Source organism: Triturus cristatus, chromosome 10 (genome assembly GCF_964204655.1).
Source record: "Triturus cristatus chromosome 10, aTriCri1.1, whole genome shotgun sequence".
NCBI classification, from domain to species: Eukaryota; Metazoa; Chordata; class Amphibia; order Caudata; family Salamandridae; genus Triturus; species Triturus cristatus.
The window spans coordinates 918032754-918050919 of record NC_140593.1 but is presented as its reverse complement, the minus strand read 5'-3'; positions in this window follow the sequence as shown (position 1 = coordinate 918050919).

Below are 18166 nucleotides of genomic sequence, written 5' to 3'. Positions count from 1 at the left end.
ACTGACACGGCAGCGCAATATTATCAAGCCTCAAGCAAACCCGCGATGCGATAAAATAAACCGCGCTAACCACGGTTATCGCGGATTTGTAACGCCTGGTCAGGAACTGACTTAGCCATGCATTTAATGGTAGGTGAATTGTACGGCTGAGGCAACGAGGCATATCATCAAGGAAACGCTCTAAATATCGCATTTCCCGCTTGGCGCGATTCTGTTTCAACCCGCTATCGCAGGATTTAATCGCTGTGGAGATATGCCTTGATAATAATGCGATATCTCGGCGATTAAATCCAGCGATATGCGCTGTTAAACAACGATATTTAGCGCGTTTCCTTGATAATATGCCCCATAGTTGTTTGTGTAGAACAGGAGCATTATACAAGAATGTCTCTTCCCTCTGCCTGATTGCCTGATACCAGAGGTAAAGGAGACAGTCTTATATTTTTATGTGCTGAGTTTCTGCCATGAGAAAGAAGACTCTGCAGTCTTAAAGATACTATTTTTGAAATACCTTTGTGAATAGGAAAAAATCCTAACTTACACAAAATGTATATTTACCTTTTTGAATCAGGCCCTCAACTATCACTCCCTGGACCCCACAAAAACCTCTATCCACCCTTGATGAGCCAAACTTAATGTGATGCTTCGAGAATGGTCTGGGTGCAGTTTAAATACCCAAGGTTCTAAGACGGTTTTTAACGGGAGACGCACATCTCATGAGACCATGTGATCAGCGATGATATTGCAAGAAGGAATAAATGTATTACCTTGCAGGCACTAGGATGGGGTTATGCTAAATAAATATATTGATAAGGAATCCCGTAGAAATGTAAATATGTGCAAAAAGCAGGATAATGGTACTACAACAGTGAACTCCAACTTTTTCTTTAATAAGAGCTACTTATGATCAATGAAATTCATTCTGAGCTACTGATATTATTAGTGTTGTACCAGTGGCCACATCAGACAAGATTACATTAGTGGCCAGAATTTGCAAGATTACAAGCAGTGATCACCTCAGAGAATCAGAAGGGTTAACACCAGTAATGTGAAAAAGGCATTGTCAATTTGGAATACTTCTATATGGTTAATATATCACATGTATGTAATGCCCTGGCACCATGGTAATAATATTAGTAATAAGTCTCCCCAATGTCACATGATTTATCACTCAAATATCAGCTTTAGAAATATTTTAGAAATTCAACCATCTTTCTACAACCATCAGCTGGTGAGTTCTGAAAATACTCAGGGGATATTCACAAGGACTTATCTCCCATTTATCTCCACCTTAACGCATCAAAAGTGGAGATAGATTTAACACCCCATTCACAAGCTCTTGCAAACTGCAGACAACGCCAGTATTCCAGCGATAACTGCCCCACAATTTATCTCCACGGTGGACACCACCAACTAATCCTAATGAGATGCAGAGTAGGCATCCCCGTGCAAAAACACACGAAAAGCCCCATCACCACTTTTACAAAGAACTGCCAGATCTACGAAGCAAACCAAAAACAGTCGATAAGCCGTGGTAGCACCAGGGATTTCACACCTGCCTTTTCTGACTTCCCACAGCATGAAAGGGAGCCCAGCCAAGAGAACACCTGAAGACACACAGATGCCATGGAGACAATGATCATGCAGCTCCGAAACCCATGAGGGCCACAACACCCACCGCCACCACCCCCAGCCCCCCCCCCCCGGACCCCCTGGACATACACATACCGTGCACGACACAAGAGCCACAAAAAGTGCATGATGACGCACATTGCCCAAAAAAACACTTGTGTGTGGCCAGAAGAACGAGAAACAGTCACACATCACTGAAGTAACAACCAAAAACTTTATTGAACTACAACACAAAACACCAATGCGGAAGACTCCTGTCGGGTCCATCAGGGACAATCTCGACGTCACAGCCTGGAAAATAAAACACAAAATCAGGATGTGTGTCATGCGCATATCAAAGGAGCGAGACACAGAGAAACTAAGAAGGAAAGAAAGCCAGAGATAGAGAGAGAGGGAAGGAAAGGAAGAGAGAGAGAGAGAGAGAGAGAAGGGAGAGAGAGTGAGAGAGAGAGAAGGAAAGGAAAGGAAGGGAGAGGGAGAGAGACACTGCCGCCCCTGCGCACCCAGGCCCCACTGTTCACCTACTGACACCGATGTGTCCACCAGTGGGCACATCGCATGCCGGTGCAAGCTCCAGGCCCCGGTCCCGCCACCATGGCATGGTCAACATCATGCGGATCTGCCCGGCGGTCCAGCATGTCCCACAAATGACGCTGAGTCCTGAGTCATCAATGGCAGAGACCACATCAGTGCACACGTCAACATTGCAGGCTGCACACCCGCTCAGCTATTTCGGTGCCATTAACCCTGTGTAACGCCATTCAGTGCCACGTGGTGGTAGGCCGTGATGGCTGCAAGGCTCCAGGTGCCACTAACCCTGTGCAACCCCAGTCAGTGCCACGTGGTGGTAGGCTCGTGACGGCCGCAAGGCTTCGGGTGTCACAGACCCTGTGCGCAACAACTCATGGGCCCTTTATGATTGAGAACCGTGGAGCGTCCGTCATCCAGTCACCACCGGCAGAGGGGAATGTGACATTGTCGGCCCCTTATATTTGCGGGGTCACATGGCCTGTGCCGGATTGGTGTGGTGTGTGTGTAAACCTGTCCTCAGGGAAAGGCCGGGACATGCTGACAACTAGACCAGTGACCCGCACACCACCAGCGAGGACGCCTGCGACAGGTAGCTATGTGGGTCCCCCTCGGAGCGTAAGTGGAGTGGTCTGGCCTGGCGTATGCCGGGCCAGCGCAGGGCTTGCAACAATGACTCGGGGGCTCTGGGCGTGGTTCAGCCCATGTCTGGACAAGAAAGTGACTAATGCGTGTGTCCCTGCTGTAGTGTCCACGGCACCCGGAAAACAATAGGCAATGTAGCACACTGTGACTGTCATCCCACTAGATGAGCATCATTGATGTAAGGGGAATCACTGTCCCTACATTCATCCACACATTCATACATGAATGATGAAAGACATGACACAGCAGTGCGTTACTGGATATTTATTGCACATCCAGTAGAGTTTTGCAGCTGGAGCGGTACAGCGACATGCCAAGCACACTTCACAATATGGACCCATGGAGGGCCAGCCAGAGTTCATCCGGGGATGACAAGTACTGCGGAAGAGGAAGGGTACAGTCCGCAGTCTGGTCTCTGTGTCATTGGTCATCAAACAGGATATGGCAGTCCATGTCGCGGTCCAAGGTTGCAGCGGAGTGTATCAGGTGTTAGTGGAAGGTCATGGGGCCATGTGCGGCACCAAGCAGAAACAGGCCAGGTGGAAGAAATGAATGCTAGTGCCTCCTTCTGAACTCAAACCCATCCACATCCTCGTCCTCGGATGTGTGCTCTGCCCCACCTGTGGGTGTTGCAGTACCGGCTGCGGCACTGTGTGCCACTGACACATCAGGGGCCGGAGGAGGATTGTTGGCCGCACTGTGTGGCAGTGACACATCAGGTGCTGGAGTGGATACGCCTGCCACACTGTGAGGCACTGACACACCAGGGGGTGGAGATGTGGATGGTGTGGGGAGCAGCAGCATTCATTAGCGCCACGCCTTGTGGCAGCAATGCCATGATGAGGATTGGCAGGGCATGGTAGATCCGGCTACATTTCGCTGATGTGCAGCGGTGGCTGCCATCCTTTCCGCCTCCATCCAGCCTCCGCATGTGTGCCAGCTCACGGCTGGAATCGCTGGAGCCACTATGAGCGGACAGGTGTTCTTCTCTACATTGCATTACTCCAGCGATGTCAGTCAGGGCTCATTGCAGACCATGGAGCAGGCTGCGGGTGTCCGTTAGGGCCTGAAGCTGGTCCCTGATGGGACCTAGACACCCATTGATGGCGACCAGTTTGGTAGCCATGAAGTCGAACCCACCCGCACCTGCTCGACTGTCTCCCTGTGGCCCTCCAGCACACGGCGTTGGAAGGCCATGTGTTGTTCCTGGGGGTCTTGGGAGACTGCCGGGGCTGTAGGTTCCTCATGCTGGGTGGTTTGGGTAGTGGGTGGGGTCCCCCCGATGCAGCTGGGCTGCCCTGATCCTGGAGGTGAGTTGCAAATGATGTCAATGATGTCTTGGAGGGCTTGGGTATCGATGCTGGGGATGTCCTCCTTGTCATCAGTGAAGAGTGGCTGGGACTGCTCTGCAGGAGGTTTTGACAGTGCCCCTGCAATGTGAAGGGGATATGGTGTATTACAATGTGTCCACATGTATGTAGCTGCATGGTACGTGATGACATTCAGGCAGCATGGCATTGTACATTGTGACAGTCTGTAGATCAAGGCCATGACCCAGAGTCATTGTGGGTGTGCACTGTGCTCTGCATGATTGTGCATGTGTGCCATTGTGGCCATCTCTACTCGTCCCCTCAGTACCTGGTGGTCACTCACCCTGTTGCGGTTGTGTTGTGTCCTGTTGAGCAGTGTCCGGTCCCCCGACTCCGGCCACAGTCTCCACACTGATGACTGTCGACACCAGCTCCTCCATGTCATCCAGTACGAGCTTTGGCGCTGGGCTCCCACCTCCAGTCTGCATTGCTGCCTTCTGGTTGGCTGCGGGTTTATCCTTGGACTTGCGCTTGATGTCAATCCATCCCCTCTAGACCTCGTCCATTGACCTCTTGGGCTCTCCGACGGCATTCACCTTATCCATGATGTCCCGCCATATACCATTTTTGGTGCCCAATGACACGTTGGAGGTGACGAACAGTTGTTGATGGTGTTCCACCACCTCCATGACTAGGATCCTGTTTGCCTGCGGACTGAACTTCGTCTTCGTCTTCTTCTTGTCCTTGCCCTTCCCTGTCCCCGAGGTCCCAGGATGTCCTGCTCCGGCTGCCTCCATGGTACTTGGGTGTTGGTCAGTTTGTGTTTGAGTGTTTGTCTACTTTTATAGTGATTTTTCCCGCCTGCCATGTGTGTATTGCAGGCCTGGCGCTGCTTACCGCTGATTTCCTCATCGCGCTTTGGCCCATCGCATGTTTTTTCGCGTTGAGGTTTGTGTTTTTATCTCTGTCAAGGTGGTTGTATTACGGACATTGGCCGCGGTTTCGGCAGACTATTGCATGGTACCACCTTGTTGTGAAATTCATGTTGACACAGGGTTATTTTACCGCGATAGGCTGCGATGTGTGAAGTTGCGTTACCATTTTTTGGTGATGTTTAGCATACGTTCTTGTGAATATCCCCCTCACATGTTTGTATCGAATACACCCTTATCAATTTTGGTGTAGCTATATTAATTCAACCAAGAAAGAGCTTCTAATTTTTTAGGCTCATCTGGACACAGGAAAGCTACTTACACATAGTTATAGAGCTACCAGTAGCTTGTGAGCTACTCATTCGGGAAGTCTGTACTATACTTTGTATAGTGCAGGGACCATATAAATTACTGAATCATGGTTGTGCCACTACACATTGTATGCTGTAGATGATATGTAAATTCATTTGTCATGACTGTGCCACAGGTGCTGTACCACATGCAAACAAATATTGTTCAAGTGCCATAATACGGCCCAAGAAGATACTGAACTGACCAAATGTTGCGGTTTCATGACATGCAAGTAGTAATAGACAATGGGTCTTCGATGACTAGGCTTCTACTTGAACACACACAGCACAAAAACATTTCACATAAGCATTGACTGCAGTCACTTAGCAAGGCCACCACATATTCCTGCTAATTAATTCCAGTGTTTTTCTTTCCACTTGATGTACTCCAATTGGAGTGTTCTGTCACTATCCTAACCTGTTTCTTAGCCATTTTTCATGTGGCATATATGCTAATTGTTTTCAACAAAAAAGTATGTCAATCAGATATCTGATGCTTAGTTTTATTTATAGCCATGATGTTAATTTAAGCCTTGTTGTTTCTCTTGCACCTGGTGAAAAAATAAACAGCACTCAGACCTCTTAGTATGTCTTTCCAAGTAGAGAATACTAAGATGTGTCATTTAAGATTCCAAATGATGCCGACAGGTGATTTTGGGAAAGAGGTATATTGAAAATGAATCAGAATATTATTAAAAACTCCCAACTGAGACACTACTATTATCAGGTAACAGGGATTAGTGAACAGCATTTAGACAATCAAATTCATTATTGAGGTAGAGACCTAACTAACAATACCCCCTTACCCCTGCCTGCGATGGACAGGACATCAGAAGAGCAAAAGGATCTAAAACCATCAATCGAAACGCAATCAAAAGCTCGTCTCTTGACCACAAATAACATCATCATTTCTGATAAATGATAACCAGTCATTGTTGTCTTTTTTAGAACCTAGCCCTGCCACGTTCCATGAAAGGAACTGTAAATTCCTTGCACCCGGTACTGATAACTTTTTAATTCCTAATATCGGGTCCTCTTGGGTGTTAGAAATGGGATTTCTGGTTGGCTAAGGCTTGCGCCAAAGACAGACAGACACCACCACTCTAGTGGTGGTTTCGCTCTCTAGCGGGTCCACTCAGATCAAAAAAGGCACCGGCAATGTGCCTCGAACAGGTCAACCATGTCCCACATAGAACCTCACTTACCGGGGCTCTGCAGGCTCTTCTCCCGCTGGGGGTCGTCTCATAGGCACCTCCAGTCTTCTGGTGTTGGCGGAAGGTGGGCTGGCACACCCCAGGCCGGACCCACCACGGAACCTGCTCTCCTTCACCCGGTCTCTCTCCAGGGACCCGGCACTCCAGCGTGGAGCCCGCAAGGCTCCAACAGGCTTCCCTCAGGGGGCGGAACTTCCTCCTTCCGGCCATAGGCTCCGCCCCAGGCCAGGCAGATGTGCCTGGCTTCCGGCGAGGAATCGGGCCGCGGCGGTGATTCACAACAGTAGAACGCGGGGTGGGCTCCCGCTAAGGCAAACAATGCGGGGTGGGCACCCGCATATTTAAAATCATAAGTGGGGTGGGCACCCGCAATATACAAATACCCATAAAGCGGGGAAGGCTCCAGCTTGAAGGATGCACAAATGCGGGATTCACTCTGTGGAGGACGCAGCTCAGCGCTGCTAGGCACCAGAGTTCCCCACTGGAAACCGGAATATAGCACTCACAGGGCGCAGGGAAAATAAAGATTGCTTCAAGAGGTCCAAGGGGCATAGCGGGGCCCAGGGAGGTCAGCACACAGGGCCCTCCAGCAGGGAGGTAAGCCCCCATGGCGGTACCTCCTGGGCCCCAGCAGCAGCAAGCCCCCAGCACAGAACAGAAGAGAACCATCTCAGGGGGTCACAGCCCCTATATTTATATCAGGCATTCCTTTGTCTGCAGTACAGGGCATGGGAGAACCAGATGCAACTGGTTCAGGGGAGAATTGGAGCACTTTGTTTTTCAAGCTCCTCTTCCCCTTTGTCAGGTGGGGGCTCAGTGATCAGACACACCACAGAGGGCGGAGCCAGCATTGTCCAAGCTGGGCACAGACCTATTCAGGGTCAGGGGATTACTCCTCCCACTACTTCCAATGCAGATGTCCCATTCAGCCTAGTGATGACTCACCCTGCCCCTCCTGGAGCCACACACACCTCCCAGCCTCTGTCACTCACAAACCAGGCATGCAATTCACATCAGGCAGGCAGACACATAGCAACAGAAATGCCAACTCCTAAAAGTGGCATTTCTAAAATAGTTATAATAAACCTGCGCACACCATTGCGTAGCATTTATTATGACTATTCCAAACATACCAAACTTGACCACGCTGCGCCACTAATATAAGGAATTTCCACTAAAACACTTATCAGGGAATCCCCAATGCATTCCTATGGGAGGGCAGCCCGTCAGTAGTGAAAAACCAAAATGTCTGTTTGTCACTACCAGGACATGTCACACACTTAAGGTACATGTCCTATCTTTTACCTACAATGCACCCTGCCCATAGGGCCAGCTAGGGCCTACCTTAGGGGTGACTGACATGTAGTAAAAGGGGGGTCACAGACATGGCACATACTTTAGTTGCCACGTCACAGCAGCATTAACACTGCGTGCACAGGCCCTGCAATGGTAGAGGCCTGAGAAAGGTTTGAAAGGCTACTTTGGTGGGTCGCGCAATCAGCGCTGGAAGCCCACCAGTAGCATTTAATTTACCAGCCCTGGGTATATGAGATACCACTTTACAAGGGATTGACAGGTAAATTAAATAGGCAAAACAGGTGTAGACCAATCTTACCCTATTTAACACAGAGAGCACACGCACTTTACACTAGACAGCAGTGCTAAAGTGCCCAGAGTCCTAAAACCACCAACACCATGTCAGAAAAAAGGCTAGGAGAAAGGCAAAAAGTTTAGGGATGACACTGCAAAAAGGGCCCAAGTCCAACATTGGGTAGATTTGGAATGGAACAGGCTATAATGAAGGGCTAGCGTCATTTCTGGTAACGGTAAGCCATATACACCCCCAGGAGGAGGCCTATTTGAAGCATCAAGCTTTAGAGGGAGAGATTGGTTGAGATCTGTTGGCGTCTGCAGATTCCAGGAGAGTTTGTATATTACGTGCTGTATAGTGAACCCGCTGGCCTGAACAAGTGTTGGTGATATTTTTCCCCACATTTTGAATCACACCCTCTTGAGGTTGCCAGGAAACTCTTTTAGTTACTCGAAAAGTCCTGAACTCTTGACAGGCTAGTGCTCCCTCTTCTCCTCTACGGTGTGTAGTAAGATTTAATTCATGTTCACATTAAGCCTGGGCAAAGCACTACGCTATGCTTGTGTAGTTTGCGAAGTTTGCGCTACTTCGCACTACGCAAATTGCACGTAGCACAGTGCAAACACGCGTAGCATAGCGTAGCGGTCATTTTTTGCTTGCTCACGGTCCTCAAAGTCAAGTTGGCAACCGCGAGCAAGCAAAATGTCATCCTGGCGAGACTTTTTCCTCGTTCGCGATCAGCAACATCAAGTTGCCGATCGCGAGCGTGGAAAATAAACCTCCCAGCGAGATTCTCAACGGGGGGAGGTCAGGTTTCTCATTGCGAGTGGTCGCGTATGCTTGCGACCGCTCACGATGAGAAACTACCAGTCCGCGTTGAGAAAGCTGCCGCTCGAGTAAAAATCTACTCGAGCGGCAGAAAACTTAAGCTCGCACTGTGCAAGATGCCGTTTTCAATGATTGCACAGTGCCGGATGCTTGTCGGCACTGTGCAATCATTAAAAATGGCATTTGGCACAGTGCGAACAGGGTACTACGCAGTTCGCGAAGTGCTACGCGTAGCTCGCGTAGTGCGAAGTGCACTTTGCGTAGATACGCATAGTGCTACTTCGCGAACTACGCCCAGGGTTACATTATTTTCACGAAATCCTGCTTCCCTTGCTAGGTTTGAATATGAGGTTATGCTTTTAGAAAATGTGCAACGTACAACACTGAGCACTACGGGTACTGGCCCTACTAAGGCTGTGAATGGTTTTCAATATCGCTGGAAGCTTCAGGCTAGTAGAAGGCAAACTCCATATGTGAATAATGCTGATGCATTCAGGACTAGTATGCAGTTGTCAACATTGCACTCTATAGGTGTATATGATTATAATACAAGCCAGATTTTCGGTGTATTTTCACAAGTGAAAATTGTACAGTGTTAAAATCCCTTAAAATTATTGTGTTTGTCCAGTTTATTTGTCTGGAATAGCCAGATCGTCACAAGATAGGATGCATAAGAACCCCCTCTGAATTTGGGGTGCCCCAGAGAATTACTCTTTTGAATTGAGCTTTCTCCAATTGAACAGAGGGACTGAAAGGCAATACTGTTACATGGTTTACTATTGATATAACATATATAATAGGTTGGTTCTCTCTTGCTGAGACATCTCGAAATTATACTGTATCTTAGCAACAGCTTGAGTGACAGCCTATAAAGGAGATACATCATGGACTACCTCTTAAAACAAAGTCATGAGAAACTATCAGGGAGGAAGGAACTTGATGAAAATCGCAATCCTTGCTCCTTTCTAGGTCATTTAACATGCCACACTACACACATTGTGTTGTGGAAGAACATAAATTGGGAAAAGTGGAGGGGAGGGGAGGAGACAAAACACTGGAGTGACTCAGCCGTGAAGTGTCTTTGGGTAGGTTAGTGAAGCAATCACCAGTTGATCCCTTGGGCGGTTGAGCTGCTAAGTAAGTACCAGACAATGTGATAGTCATATGACACCAAGGGAAGCTCACCGTACTTCACACTACAAAACTGTAAAATATTAGCCTTTACCATTAATGGTCTGTCTCCCAAGCAGGTAACGGTGCAATCCCCAGCAGACCTTATGCACTTACGGAAGAATACAGAGCACAAGTACCAGCCGAAAGAGGCAAATTTGGATGCTAAAATGGTTAATCTAAGGAGTCTGGACCACAGAAAAGGAAAACAAACATTTTTAAGGAATGGAAGGGCTAACATCAATGGGAGACCTCAGCAATCATACACTGAGTTAATGCCGAAGGGCCTGTGTGTGTTGCTTCGGTGTCTCACAACCAGTCTGTAGCTTGGCTAGAATGTATTCTCTTTTTAAGATTCACCTCCTTAGGTGGGCATATTTTTCTCATGGTGCCCTTTGCCACACTTTCTGCTAATGTGTGAATGTGGTGTCTGTGTATCTCTGATAGGCACTAACGCCCTGGCGTCTGTACAGTTAGTTCTAGGGTCGTACATGAAAAACACAATGCTATTGTTTTCCTTTTTTCTCTGCTTGTTAGGAGACGCTTCATTTTAGCTAAACAAAATCAAATGAGCTGCTCTGCGCCTCTGCCATAGTTAATAAGAACAGTAATTTATTACATAAATTGCTTCCATGCAAAAGTTCTTTGAGAGGAACATTTCAATGCTGGGATTATCACAGAACCTCTACTACGAACTGTGACTGAGATGCAGCCCTGCTTACGCCGACCTCCATCTTGCCTAGGAAAATAACCTGTGCACTGCGACCGGATTCCTGACACCTAAAACCAAGGTATGGGGGCTAGCTATCCCAATTGTACTGGCGGATGGCACTCCTGCAATGCTCTCTTTAGTATAGTTTTAGCTACATATAGGAGTACGCAAACAGTAGCAACAATTAACATGATTGAAATGTTCATACTGTTTACTATTCAAATCGTGCTGATTACAGTACCGTCTCAGCTTTCTAATAATTGCAGCTCATGCTTTCTTTGCATGGACACAATCATGTCAATAAATGTTTGAAAATGCATTGTCTTATCTTTCTTGTTTTTACCTTGGGCATGCAAGAATGACCAAATGAAAGGGTTAGATGTGTTTCCACTGATTCCGTGGGAATTAGAGTGTCATGTTCGAGGTTGCCAACAATATCTGTTACTCTGGTTAGTTCAGGGGTTGGATGTGGTACTGTGAGATAGCCAAAACCCACCAACACTTACTGATGGTATATGTGGCCTGAGTCCCTATATTGTGAAGTTCTTGTTGGCCCAATGCACAGTCATGCTATGTTTGTAGGAAGCATAAAACAGGTCATAGCACCAAACTAAGTCACTCTTAATTCAAGATTAAGACACAAATTAAAAAAAAGGCTTTTTTGAGTAGGCCCTGAACAAATCAACATCAATCTACTGATGGGAAATTAAGGTTTATAACTGCTAACCACCCAGGTTTTGACCGAACACTAACTTGGAAAGATTTTGACACAGATTCAGATATTCATTAAGGCATAAAAACTGTAGCTATTTTAGCAACTCTCAAATATTGTCAAATGATCAAACTCTGAACAACACCTAGATTTAGAAGGACTTAACAAAGTAAAAGAAGGCAAGACAAAGTGCCAAGGGTGCCATTTTTCTATTTGTTTAATTAGCCTTTAATCATGTCTGTCTGTCTCTGTCTCTCTCTCTCCCTCTCTCCCTCTATCTCTTTATGCAACATTAAAGATATTGTTTTTTCCTACTTACAGTGTTGAACTACTGAAAATAAACAAGGTATGCCAAATTCTGCTATTTAAATGCCTGCAAGATTTAACTGGACATCTCTCTTTGAAATGCAGAGGTTTATTTTGAAAACCTTTGTTCACATTGCAACTGTCCCTAAAGTTGTTGGCTCAAACTTGAAATATGTTTGTGATTTCAAACCTGGGTGTTCCTGCAGTTGCATAGGATTCTTACCTAATGCATATGTGCCAACCCCATTGGCACATATGTGTGATTGTAATGCCAACACTTGTTAGCAAAGAAGACTGGTAGGATTTGTGGCATGTCCACCTCCCCATCAGACGGCAGACATTCTGTACCAAATTACCTGGCATGAGAATCCCAGGAGGGTACCAGGCACTTTCGGAAGGCACCCCTCCCAATGGATGATACAGGTACAGACACCCCCCTTATGACCTCCTCTTTCAAATGTTTACTGTAGGTGCTAATCCAAATGTGATGTTAGGGGTTCAGAATGTATGCTTTAGAACCAGGAATCCTCACCCTTGAACATGAACTTGAGAACCTCAATGAGCGCTTAGATCAATTCCAATAACTGTGAGGACCTTCTAGGTCCCTCTTGCGGGTCAGTCTAAAAACAGGGACACTCCTTTGAAGCAGAAGTGACACTCACTCCTCCAGACCTTCTACCAAGCATTTCCCTCTACAGATGTTTCTAGTGTTTCTGAGAGCCTGTGCAGTTGAAAAAGTATTATTTTTTGGTGAATGGGGAGAAACAAACCCATGGTTTTTGTGTATGCTGCATACAAAAGTTGCACAAATATGTACACAGAGCACTGCAGAGAAATAAGGACACTCGAAATATAAGTGAATAAGTGAGTTTGCTTCAAACATTGTGTTCCTGGTGCCTTCAAATGTTGAATTAGTATACATTGCCACAAATCTCACTGGCATTTCTTTCCTGGACCTTGGAAGAACAACGGTTTGAGTTTTCCTTCTATGGAAAGAAATTCATGTCATATAGGTTCCATGTAAATCACCACTGTAGGTGCACAACCTACTGAGCCATTGCCGCTTTCTAACAAGCACATGTTTGTGAATGTTATTACTATAATTCGTGACCAGCATACTACAGGCATATACCTGCGATGATGCCCTTGGCCTTAGCCGTCAGCCACATTAAAAGATAAATAACAAATCTGTGACAGAGATTGCTGAGTCCGGACCACAGTTGGGCCCACCGTGGTCCCACACCAGACTTGACCGCGCCTTGGTCTCACTGCACTTTTCTCTGGGCCTGCCTCTCTTTGTATCCCAGGGCCTTATTACAAGTTTGGGGGTCCAACCGCCTTAGGACTGTGCCTGCCCCGCCAGCAGCCCACGGAGCTAGTGGTCCAAAGACCGCTGTTTTAAGAGTTTACCACGGGGCCAGCAGCTTGGAGGCGGGAATCTTGCAACAGTGGTGAACACTTTTCCCAAATATATCAATGCCTGTGTGTGCATTTCAACTGCAGATGTGTTGGATGCACACATATGCATGAAAAGATATTGTAAAGATACTGTATATCCCATTACCGGGGTTCAGTCCCTATGTGGTCACTCCTGGAAATAGGTATATGGTACCAAAATGACTTACCTGTAGATCACCACAAATGGGGTTGTAATCCTCAGTGTGAATATCCTGCTGTGATAGGGGAATGTGGAGAAAAAGATCCAGGTGAGAATCTGACTGGAAAAACAAAAAAGGGGTGAATATGCACCACAATTCTTTGTCCCCGCCACTTTGAAGGAGGAGGTCAGACCGCTGCGGTCTGCTCGAGGAACAGGCAACATGTAATACGGACGACGGTGAAGCTCCCCTGTACCGCCCTATGACAGCTGCCTTTCCCTGATTGCGAACCCAGTGGTTGGAGGTCTGCTGGCGGTCTCCGCGGCACAGTGGTGGTCTTCGCAAAGGCGTTCCGCCCAACTCATAATACTCACCGCCGTGCTGTCCACACTCAGACCACAACTACTGTTACGAGGGTCCATGGGTCTGCCAAGCTTGTAATAAGGCCCTTAGTCTTCGATGAGCCATCACGTATTTCTCTGTCTTTATCTCTCTCTCTCCCCCACCCCTCCTGAGCTGTACTGTGACAAGTATGCCCTGAGAGCAAGTGGAAACAAAAGGTAGAGGGTGAGAAATGATAGTAGAGAATAAGAAAGTGAAGAAGTAAATCACAAAACAACAAATGCAGAGGGGAATGCAATATCAAGAGTTTTCTCAACTGTAACAAGAAGGGGAGGAAAGACAGTGCCTCATGCCAATTATCTTAGTTCCCTTCTTCCCAGAAATTGAGGACATTGATTTAAAGTAAGTGCTAAATCTAAAAAATAGTCTGCAGTCCGCCATTGGAATTCCGTGCACTAGAGGGATAATGGTGATAGTAGAGGAAATACTGTAGTGGATCCCCAATGTCAGGTTGTTCAGTGATAACTTGAGGTGCCAGGAGCTGCCTCAGTGCACTTCCCATTGGCGTAGCAGTGAGACAATGTCCATGATGCCTGAGGACATAACTAAACTGTGATCATTTCTGAGTGTTACTATGCAGGGGGCACATTTTTCCTTGCCTGCACCAGGGTCCATGGCACCCTTGCTAGACCATTATCACTTGCCGTGTCTGACTCTACGCAGACTGAGATATAGCAGGAAAGAGTTCCAAATTATTCTGATGAAAATGCTGCCTGTGGCCATATGTTCTTAACTGCTGCACCATTTAGCTCTGACATATAAACGCTCTGATTACCTGGATCTAACTGTCCCAGCTTGAGAATATTGTGAATGAGCTGGAGTGAAGGGATTTGTGCGGCTTCTGAGCGCTGTCATTTTTCACCTTCCATCAGTACTTTGGGAACGCTGCAACTGTGCTATGGCTCCTTCTACACTGGGGCATTCCAGAAAAAAAGGTCAGGTGAGAAATTAGTCTCATCACACTAGCATAACTGATTAAATCCACTAATGATATAATGTAATTAAAAACATCACACATAATTAATTAAAATATCACACATGAGCCCTCTTTTCAAATATGGAAATGTCACACATAAGCAAATTCAAAAAAGCTACGCATGTAATAGGTCTCCTTTGTCTCCTTGGGCTGGATACTTGACCCCAGGTCACCAGCATGGCGTTGGGTGCGTTGTGGTTGTAATTTTGTATAGAAACCCCTTCCTCTCTGCCATAAATTGAAGCAGCACCATCTCTAAGAAGAGAACCTGGGACTGACATGAATGAGCAGTGGAAGCGAGGCACTGTGCAAAGCAGCCAGGGATGTAACACAAGCCCCTGCAGCCTCTCTGGCACAAGGGAGAGGCTTTCGCAGCCAAAGGTCTATGAATATTTATAAGAAATAGGAGTGTCAAGGGCACTTTACTTTATTTTGCATGGGGGGTATCATTTGTGTCACACAATGTGAGAGCAGCTGCGTATTTGATGATATGGTGGTTCCGAAGGGGGCGTGGCCATGCGCTGATGGCGTAGAGCATGCAATCCAGAGTTCCAGCAAGGCAAACCCCATCCAGGGGCATCCTGATTGATCCTGTTGATTCAGTGGGCACTAAATATGTGCTGTGTGCCCCTACACCTATTAGATATTTTGCTGTGCTGTTTGCAGGTTTTTCAATTGAGGCAGTAGCCCCGGTGGCTGGCTCCAAGGATGTGAGATGGGGCTCCCAAAATGGCAGATGAGAGCCACACCGGATAGAAATAGGGGACGGCTCCTGGGAGATATGTAGGCTTGCTCCCAGAGCCAAGCACCTGAAGCAGAGAACAGTGAGATCTAGCTGACACCATTGCGGAGACACTGCGGAGGAGGGTGACCCTGCCTGGGTGGCCACCTATAAAGCTGCTATGGAACATGGAGACTTGGCTGGGTATATGCCGGTGACATGCAGGGAGGTGCGGGTTATTGGAGAGGCTTGCCTGGGGTGCCTGGGAAGGAATACTGCCCTGAACACAGATAGCCTACCGCTCCTGCCTCATTGAGGATGATCTGCTCTGAAGGCTTATGCCTGGAGGCTACAAAAGCCTAGAGCTGCTGTGGAGCCTAGAAGAATGGCTGTGACGTGAGCCATGCCAAGCCCCTGAATTGATCTGACTTGCGTATCCTCGCAGGGTGGCTCTCAGTGTCACCCTCTGGCGATACGCTCGTCCTGGGTGATCTGAGCACTAACAACCCTCTGCAGCCCATTTGCCCTAGCCTGTGCTTCACTACCCTGCCTCACCTGTCCCGGCTGATTCAATGCTGCTGTGGCCTAATGGAAATGAGTTCCTTCTGGGCGACCTGAGTGTCAGCAGACATTTATGGCACTCTCAGCCTCATTGACGCTTTCTTTACTGTGTCCACAGAGCTACGCTAGCATCCTTCACTAATCTGGCAGCTGCTTGAGGACCTAAGTGCGAGGTGGCACCATGGGGCAATTTGGAATGCACAGGGATCCACTGACCCCCCCAGAGCCCAGCGTTGATGATTTCACTCACTGTTCCTTGCTACACCTAGTCATTCGCCAGTCTTTTGCATGTTACCTGAGGGAGTTTCCTGCTTGACTGCTCTAAGATCCTACAAACCCTCTGCTGACTCTCCAGAGGGCCCTACTGTGAGCTGAGGTCTCTCACAGAGCAAGGTGGTAAAATCACAGACTGGACACTGACTGGAGTTTTGCCCTGTGCCAATCCTGTTGATGATCTCTGTTTCCAGGACTCCAGTGAATCATTGATGCCTTCACTATGGCCCACAGGGTTTCACTATTGTACAAAAGGAACTGTTGCTTTCGGTTGCTGTTCTGAGCGGGGGGGGGGGGGGGTCTGGGTACGCACCAGGGCATGCAGCGCAGTACCCCAGTCTGTTCTACTCTGCAACTTGGTGTCCGCCCCCTCTCCAACTGGACAAGCTCTTGATTCTTTGTCACAGTGGTCAGGGCACTATAATCTGTCTGTATTACATCCCACTGCCTACATGGAACTACCGGGAAAACCTCCGTAAGAAGGAGATGGATCTAGAGATCTAACCATGGGGGACACTGCTACTCTCCCACACGAAAATGTGCATCTACCTCACAGCTGGGAATTTCTGAAGGCCCCTCGCTCACTGATTTCCTACAGGCCATAAAAACATCCCAGGGGATGCTGGAAACAAAGATTGACACTCTGCTGACAGATATGGGAATCTTGAAGGACGATCATAGACAAATGGAAAAACATGTTATAATAGTGGAATGAGAATTAGCAGAGGTCCTCCAGTTCTACTATCAGTGAAAGAGCAGCTTACAGAAATCAGGACCAGATTTCGAATACTGGAGATCCGAGTGGAAGACGCTCGAAACAGAACATGTTACAATAACATTAGGGCAATAAGACTACCAGAGAATGTGGAGGAGGGCAGTATGCAAAATTATTTCATACAATGTTTGAGAAAGGAGGTGGTGACAGAAGGACTCTCCCTATTCTATACCCTGGAGAGAGCGCACCGCGTGCCGTTGTGGCCTCCACCCCCAGCGGTAACATGGCAGCCGGCAGTGGTCAGGCTGTTACATTATAAAACCAGGACCACGTGTGCAGCTAAGCAGGGCAGGAAGGAGACCTTAAAGTTCGGAATAGCAAAGTCCTGATATTCCCAGACTTCACTAGGGAAGTGTAAAAATAACACTCCACCTTCTTAGGCGTGAAACGGCGACTCCAACAACTAGGTCCTACTTATGCCACGATGTTCCCTGCCCAACTATGATTGACAAAGCTGGATGGTGTACCATTTTTCTGGACCCCACAGGAGGCATGGAAATGGATTTTTCTGCATCCACAGCCTGGCCTGAGCCAAGGGTCCCAGCGATGGAAATCTGTGAGGGTAAGGTCAAAGCACACAGCTGAAAGCTATAGAAGGTGGCTTCCTCAGGAGAGGGAGTCCAACAGGAGCAGCAAAGAAATAGCGGTGACAGTGAGTGATAGCAGAGCGAGTCCCCCACCAACACTGAAGGACAATGATGCTAGAGACTCAGACTCTGACAGCAGATCCAGCTTGTCTGGTACCTCGGAAAACTGAACTGCTCATTGTCACATCCCGGACAGCTGATATTGCAGCTACATTGTTGATATTTTTAGGGTCATGATTCAGGGTGTGATTCACTGGGGTTCCTAAGGTTTGTCGAGAAATCATCCTGGCCAGCCTGGACCACATTTCCTTCTCTCTCAACTGCTGCTGGGTGATGGAGAACC